This window comes from Styela clava, chromosome 7 (genome assembly GCF_964204865.1).
Source record: "Styela clava chromosome 7, kaStyClav1.hap1.2, whole genome shotgun sequence".
Classification (NCBI taxonomy): domain Eukaryota; kingdom Metazoa; phylum Chordata; class Ascidiacea; order Stolidobranchia; family Styelidae; genus Styela; species Styela clava.
This window is the reverse complement of record NC_135256.1, coordinates 20252203-20259702: the sequence shown is the minus strand read 5'-3', so window position 1 is coordinate 20259702 and position 7500 is coordinate 20252203. Positions and strand designations below refer to the sequence as shown.

Genomic DNA, 7500 nt, shown 5'->3' with positions numbered 1-7500 from the left:
GCCAAGGCAAGCGCCCCTATGGGCCTAACACCCGCCGTGGGACGAGGCCTCGATCAGAAGGACACCGGCGCTCGCCGTCAGCCGCACTGGGACTTCCGTACGTCACAACTCGGCGCGCTCGAAAAGCGCGCAGATTCGACGCTGGACTCTTCCCGGTTCACTCGCCGTTACTCAGGGAATCCCTGTTGGTTTCTTTTCCTCCGCTTAATAATATGCTTAAATTCAGCGGGTGCTCTCGCCTGAACTCAGGTCGTATGTGTCAAGCGGGCCGCTTCTTACACGGCCCGCTGGCATCGCAAGTCGTCGCCGCCGGCGCCGACCGAGCGCGTACCGTCGCCGCCTTGGCCCACGGTCGGTCTTGATCTCGTGACCGGACCGACCGACCTGGACCCGCCCCTCGAACGTAGTTGAACACGTCGAGGGGCCGGCGGTGTACGGGACACGCGGTCGCGCCGAGAAAGCTCGGCGACCGCTTCAACTTGGGGCGACGCCCGGCCGTCTTCGCAGAGGCCAGGCGACGGCCCTCGGGTGAGGACGAACGCGACCCTGAGGCAGACGCGGTCCCGGGATTGACCCGAGACCGCAATTCGCGTTCAGAAGGTCGACGTTCAATGTGTTCTGCAATTCACATTACTTCTCGCACTTGGCTGCGTCCTTCATCGACTCGCGAGCCGAGTGATCCACCGTTAAGAGTCGTCCTCGACGTTTCGCCCGGCGCCGAAGCGCGCGGACGTCACACTGTGGGATCGACCACAAAACCACCACCGACAACAACTGCACAAAAACACCAACAAACGGCGCCGAGCGACCGCCGGGCTGGGCCGGCGGCACATCGAGCGCGGTGCCCAGAAGCCACCATCGCACTCGGCTGCCTTGCTATGCCAACGTGTTACGCGTGTCGCACGGGGCGGAACCCCGATTGACGGCCGCCCTCTCGGCGGCACCCAAAGACAATTCAGTGCGCGGTCGGCCGGGGCCTACCACCACCTTCGGTAATGATCCTTCCGCAGGTTCACCTACGGAAACCTTGTTACGACTTTTACTTCCTCTAAATGATCAAGTTTGATCGTCTTCTCGACACGCCGACGCGGCCGTTGCCAGCCGCGACGGGGCCGATCCAAGGATCTCACTAAACCATTCAATCGGTAGTAGCGACGGGCGGTGTGTACAAAGGGCAGGGACGTAATCAACGCAAGTTGATGACTTGCGCTTACTGGGAATTCCTCGTTCAAGGGAAACAATTGCAAGTCCCTATCCCAATCACGAATGAGGTTCAACGGGTTACCCGGACCTTTCGGCCTAGGTTAGACACTCGCTGCTTCACTCAGTGTAGCGCGCGTGCGGCCCCGGACATCTAAGGGCATCACAGACCTGTTATTGCTCAATCTCGTGTGGCTAAACGCCACTAGTCCCTCTAAGAAGTTAGACGCCGACCGAGAAGGTCGCGTAACTATTTAGCATGCCAGAGTCTCGTTCGTTATCGGAATTAACCAGACAAATCGCTCCACCAACTAAGAACGGCCATGCACCACCACCCACAGAATCAAGAAAGAGCTCTCAATCTGTCAATCCTACCTGTGTCCGGGCCGGGTGAGTTTCCCCGTGTTGAGTCAAATTAAGCCGCAGGCTCCACTCCTGGTGGTGCCCTTCCGTCAATTCCTTTAAGTTTCAGCTTTGCAACCATACTTCCCCCGGAACCCAAAGACTTTGGTTTCCCGGAAGCTGCCGGAAAGGTCGTCATGGTAACGCCTCCCGATCGCTAGTTGGCATCGTTTATAGTCAGAACTAGGACGGTATCTGATCGTCTTCGAACCTCTGACTTTCGCTCTTGATTAAAGAAAACATTCTTGGCGAATGCTTTCGCAGTAGTTCGTCTTCCGCCGATCCAAGAATTTCACCTCTAACGGCAGAGTACGGACGCCCCCGTCTGTCCCTCTTAATCATTACCTCGTGCTCCGAAAACCAACAAAATAGAACCGAGGTCCTATTCCATTATTCCATGCAACACTATGCAGGCGAACAGCCTGCTTTGAACACTCTAATTTTTTCAAAGTAAACTTATCGGCCACCGCCGACACTCAGTCAAGAGCACCGACGGAGAACCGAAGGTGAGGCGAACGCAACCAGTGACACGCCTTGCGACGGACCGGCGGCGCTCGCCCAAAATCCAACTACGAGCTTTTCAACCGCAACAACTTTAGCATACACTGTTGGAGCTGGAATTACCGCGGCTGCTGGCACCAGACTTGCCCTCCAATGGATACTCGTTAAGAGTTTTAGGATGTACTCATTCCAATTACAGGGCCTCGTTAGAGTCCTGTATTGTTATTTTTCGTCACTACCTCCCCGTGTCGGGAATGGGTAATTTGCGCGCCTGCTGCCTTCCTTGGATGTGGTAGCCGTTTCTCAGGCTCCCTCTCCGGAATCGAACCCTGATTCCCCGTTACCCGTTATCACAAAGGTAGGCACGTAGCGTACCTTCGACAGTTGATAGGGCAGACACTTGAATGATACGTCGTCGGTGCAGAGACCGTACGATCCGCGTGGTTATCCAGAGTCATCAAACGTCACAGGACGAACCCGGTCGGTTTTGATCTGATAAAAGCGCGCCTCCCGAAGTCGGCGCTTAATGCATGTATTAGCTCTAGAATTACCACAGTTATCCACTTCGCTTACGAGACCAAATAAACCAAGACTGATTTAATGAGCCATTCGCAGTTTCGCTTTACGAGAACTCGTACTTGCACCTGCATGGCTTAATCTTTGAGACAAGCATATCACTACTGGCAGGATCAACCAGATAGCTGCGACAGCTGCGCTCGGCCCTTGCTGGGCCGCCCGGCGCGTGCTCGTCGCATTCGTTTAAGACCGAGGCGATCGCCTGCGGCCGTACTCAGCTTCGACAGTCGCTGGCCGCGACGTCCACGCTCTCGCCGGCAGTGCCAGGCGGAGCGATTTGCGTTTTTTCTTTGCTCGCCCTCTCTCGGGCTCGATCCATTCAGTTTCGCACAAACAAGAGCTCTGCCGGCCGCCTGCAGCGGTGCCTAAAACCCGGGCATAACAATGCGACCGTTCTGCTAGGCCGACAAGCGCTCAAGCCAGACGCTCGATCGAACGCCCCCTACATATTAGTCGAGACAACGGCTCGCTCATTAGCATCGCGTTTGTACTTTAACTTTTTTTGGCTCGGCTTCTTTCGACGCCGATGCCGGCGACGCAGCAATCTCTCGCCCGCCAGCCACCGAGAAAAGGGTGCGCTCCGACCGGCCCCGCACCGCTCTTTCTTGGCTCATTCGAAATTACTGTCTTTCGCTCTGACATCCCTTACCTAGGGTTAGGTTAGTATGCTTGCACGTTTGTACTTTAACTTTTTTTGGCTCGGCTTCTTTCGACGCCGATGCCGACGACGCAGCACTCTCTCGCCCGCCAGCCACCGAGAAAAGGGTGCGCTCCGACCGGCCCCGCACCGCTCTTTCTTGGCTCATTCGAAATTACTGTCTTTCGCTCTGACATCCCTTACCTAGGGTTAGGTTAGTATGCTTGCACGTTTGTACTTTAACTTTTTTTGGCTCGGCTTCTTTCGACGCCGATGCCGACGACGCAGCACTCTCTCGCCCGCCAGCCACCGAGAAAAGGGTGCGCTCCGACCGGCCCCGCACCGCTCTTTCTTGGCTCATTCGAAATTACTGTCTTTCGCTCTGACATCCCTTACCTAGGGTTAGGTTGGTATGCTTGCACGTTTGTACTTTAACTTTTTTTGGCTCGGCTTCTTTCGACGCCGATGCCGGCGACGCAGCACTCTCTCGCCCGCCAGCCACCGAGAAAAGGGTGCGCTCCGACCGGCCCCGCACCGCTCTTTCTTGGCTCATTCGAAATTACTGTCTTTCGCTCTGACATGCCTTACCTAGGGTTAGGTTAGTATGCTTGCACGTTTGTACTTTAACTTTTTTCGGCTCGGCTTCTTTCGACGCCGATGCCGGCGACGCAGCACTCTCTCGCCCGCCAGCCACCGAGAAAAGGGTGCGCTCCGACCGGCCCAGCACCGCTCTTTCTTGGCTCATTCGAAATTACTGTCTTTCGCTCTGACATCCCTTACCTAGGGTTAGGTTAGTATGCTTGCACGTTTGTACTTTAACTTTTTTTGGCTCGGCTTCTTTCGACGCCGATGCCGGTGACGCAGCACTCTCTCGCCCGCCAGCCACCGAGAAAAGGGTGCGCTCCGACCGGCCCCGCACCGCTCTTTCTTGGCTCATTCGAAATTACTGTCTTTCGCTCTGACATCCCTTACCTAGGGTTAGGTTAGTATGCTTGCACGTTTGTACTTTAACTTTTTTTGGCTCGGCTTCTTTCGACGCCGATGCCGACGACGCAGCACTCTCTCGCCCGCCAGCCACCGAGAAAAGGGTGCGCTCCGACCGGCCCCGCACCGCTCTTTCTTGGCTCATTCGAAATTACTGTCTTTCGCTCTGACATCCCTTACCTAGGGTTAGGTTAGTATGCTTGCACGTTTGTACTTTAACTTTTTTTGGCTCGGCTTCTTTCGACGCCGATGCCGGCGACGCAGCACTCTCTCGCCCGCCAGCCACCGAGAAAAGGGTGCGCTCCGACCGGCCCCGCACCGCTCTTTCTTGGCTCATTCGAAATTACTGTCTTTCGCTCTGACATCCCTTACCTAGGGTTAGGTTAGTATGCTTGCACGTTTGTACTTTAACTTTTTTTGGCTCGGCTTCTTTCGACGCCGATGCCGGCGACGCAGCACTCTCTCGCCCGCCAGCCACCGAGAAAAGGGTGCGCTCCGACCGGCCCCGCACCGCTCTTTCTTGGCTCATTCGAAATTACTGTCTTTCGCTCTGACATGCCTTACCTAGGGTTAGGTTAGTATGCTTGCACGTTTGTACTTTAACTTTTTTTGGCTCGGCTTCTTTCGACGCCGATGCCGGCGACGCAGCACTCTCTCGCCCGCCAGCCACCGAGAAAAGGGTGCGCTCCGACCGGCCCCGCACCGCTCTTTCTTGGCTCATTCGAAATTACTGTCTTTCGCTCTGACATCCCTTACCTAGGGTTAGGTTAGTATGCTTGCACGTTTGTACTTTAACTTTTTTTGGCTCGGCTTCTTTCGACGCCGATGCCGGCGACGCAGCACTCTCTCGCCCGCCAGCCACCGAGAAAAGGGTGCGCTCCGACCGGCCCCGCACCGCTCTTTCTTGGCTCATTCGAAATTACTGTCTTTCGCTCTGACATCCCTTACCTAGGGTTAGGTTAGTATGCTTGCACGTTTGTACTTTAACTTTTTTTGGCTCGGCTTCTTTCGACGCCGATGCCGACGACGCAGCACTCTCTCGCCCGCCAGCCACCGAGAAAAGGGTGCGCTCCGACCGGCCCCGCACCGCTCTTTCTTGGCTCATTCGAAATTACTGTCTTTCGCTCTGACATCCCTTACCTAGGGTTAGGTTAGTATGCTTGCACGTTTGTACTTTTACTTTTTTTGGCTCGGCTTCTTTCGACGCCGATGCCGGCGACGCAGCACTCTCTCGCCCGCCAGCCACCGAGAAAAGGGTGCGCTCCGACCGGCCCCGCACCGCTCTTTCTTGGCTCATTCGAAATTACTGTCTTTCGCTCTGACATGCCTTACCTAGGGTTAGGTTAGTATGCTTGCACGTTTGTACTTTAACTTTTTTCGGCTCGGCTTCTTTCGACGCCGATGCCGACGACGCAGCACTCTCTCGCCCGCCAGCCACCGAGAAAAGGGTGCGCTCCGACCGGCCCCGCACCGCTCTTTCTTGGCTCATTCGAAATTACTGTCTTTCGCTCTGACATGCCTTACCTAGGGTTAGGTTAGTATGCTTGCACGTTTGTACTTTAACTTTTTTTGGCTCGGCTTCTTTCGACGCCGATGCCGGCGACGCAGCACTCTCTCGCCCGCCAGCCACCGAGAAAAGGGTGCGCTCCGACCGGCCCCGCACCGCTCTTTCTTGGCTCATTCGAAATTACTGTCTTTCGCTCTGACATGCCTTACCTAGGGTTAGGTTAGTATGCTTGCACGTTTGTACTTTAACTTTTTTTGGCTCGGCTTCTTTCGACGCCGATGCCGGCGACGCAGCACTCTCTCGCCCGCCAGCCACCGAGAAAAGGGTGCGCTCCGAACGGCCCAGCACCGCTCTTTCTTGGCTCATTCGAAATTACTGTCTTTCGCTCTGACATCCCTTACCTAGGGTTAGGTTAGTATGCTTGCACGTTTGTACTTTAACTTTTTTTGGCTCGGCTTCTTTCGACGCCGATGCCGGCGACGCAGCACTCTCTCGCCCGCCAGCCACCGAGAAAAGGGTGCGCTCCGACCGGCCCCGCACCGCTCTTTCTTGGCTCATTCGAAATTACTGTCTTTCGCTCTGACATCCCTTACCTAGGGTTAGGTTAGTATGCTTGCACGTTTGTACTTTAACTTTTTTTGGCTCGGCTTCTTTCGACGCCGATGCCGACGACGCAGCACTCTCTCGCCCGCCAGCCACCGAGAAAAGGGTGCGCTCCGACCGGCCCCGCACCGCTCTTTCTTGGCTCATTCGAAATTACTGTCTTTCGCTCTGACATCCCTTACCTAGGGTTAGGTTAGTATGCTTGCACGTTTGTACTTTAACTTTTTTTGGCTCGGTTTCTTTCGACGCCGATGCCGGCGACGCAGCACTCTCTCGCCCGCCAGCCACCGAGAAAAGGGTGCGCTCCGACCGGCCCCGCACCGCTCTTTCTTGGCTCATTCGAAATTACTGTCTTTCGCTCTGACATCCCTTACCTAGGGTTAGGTTAGTATGCTTGCACGTTTGTACTTTAACTTTTTTTGGCTCGGCTTCTTTCGACGCCGATGCCGGCGACGCAGCACTCTCTCGCCCGCCAGCCACCGAGAAAAGGGTGCGCTCCGACCGGCCCCGCACCGCTCTTTCTTGGCTCATTCGAAATTACTGTCTTTCGCTCTGACATGCCTTACCTAGGGTTAGGTTAGTATGCTTGCACGTTTGTACTTTAACTTTTTTTGGCTCGGCTTCTTTCGACGCCGATGCCGGCGACGCAGCACTCTCTCGCCCGCCAGCCACCGAGAAAAGGGTGCGCTCCGACCGGCCCCGCACCGCTCTTTCTTGGCTCATTCGAAATTACTGTCTTTCGCTCTGACATCCCTTACCTAGGGTTAGGTTAGTATGCTTGCACGTTTGTACTTTAACTTTTTTTGGCTCGGCTTCTTTCGACGCCGATGCCGGCGACGCAGCACTCTCTCGCCCGCCAGCCACCGAGAAAAGGGTGCGCTCCGACCGGCCCCGCACCGCTCTTTCTTGGCTCATTCGAAATTACTGTCTTTCGCTCTGACATCCCTTACCTAGGGTTAGGTTAGTATGCTTGCACGTTTGTACTTTAACTTTTTTTGGCTCGGCTTCTTTCGACGCCGATGCCGACGACGCAGCACTCTCTCGCCCGCCAGCCACCGAGAAAAGGGTGCGCTCCGACCGGCCCCGCACC

General features: G+C 55.6%; 2 non-coding genes and 1 pseudogene across 2 annotated transcripts; all 3 read right to left on the bottom strand.

Annotated features, from left to right (window-relative positions):
• LOC144425358 (large subunit ribosomal RNA) overlaps positions 1-253 on the bottom strand; it is a 3695-nt pseudogene extending 3442 nt beyond the window's left edge.
• A 288-nt stretch (positions 254-541) lies between these two features.
• LOC144425351 (5.8S ribosomal RNA) lies at positions 542-695 on the bottom strand. The gene has a single exon (XR_013477492.1). It is a non-coding gene; the product is annotated as a 5.8S ribosomal RNA (ribosomal RNA).
• Positions 696-993: 298 nt separating this feature from the next.
• LOC144425300 (small subunit ribosomal RNA) lies at positions 994-2803 on the bottom strand. Its single transcript, XR_013477444.1, has one exon. It is a non-coding gene; the product is annotated as a small subunit ribosomal RNA (ribosomal RNA).
• Between the last annotated feature and the right edge of the window lie 4697 nt (positions 2804-7500).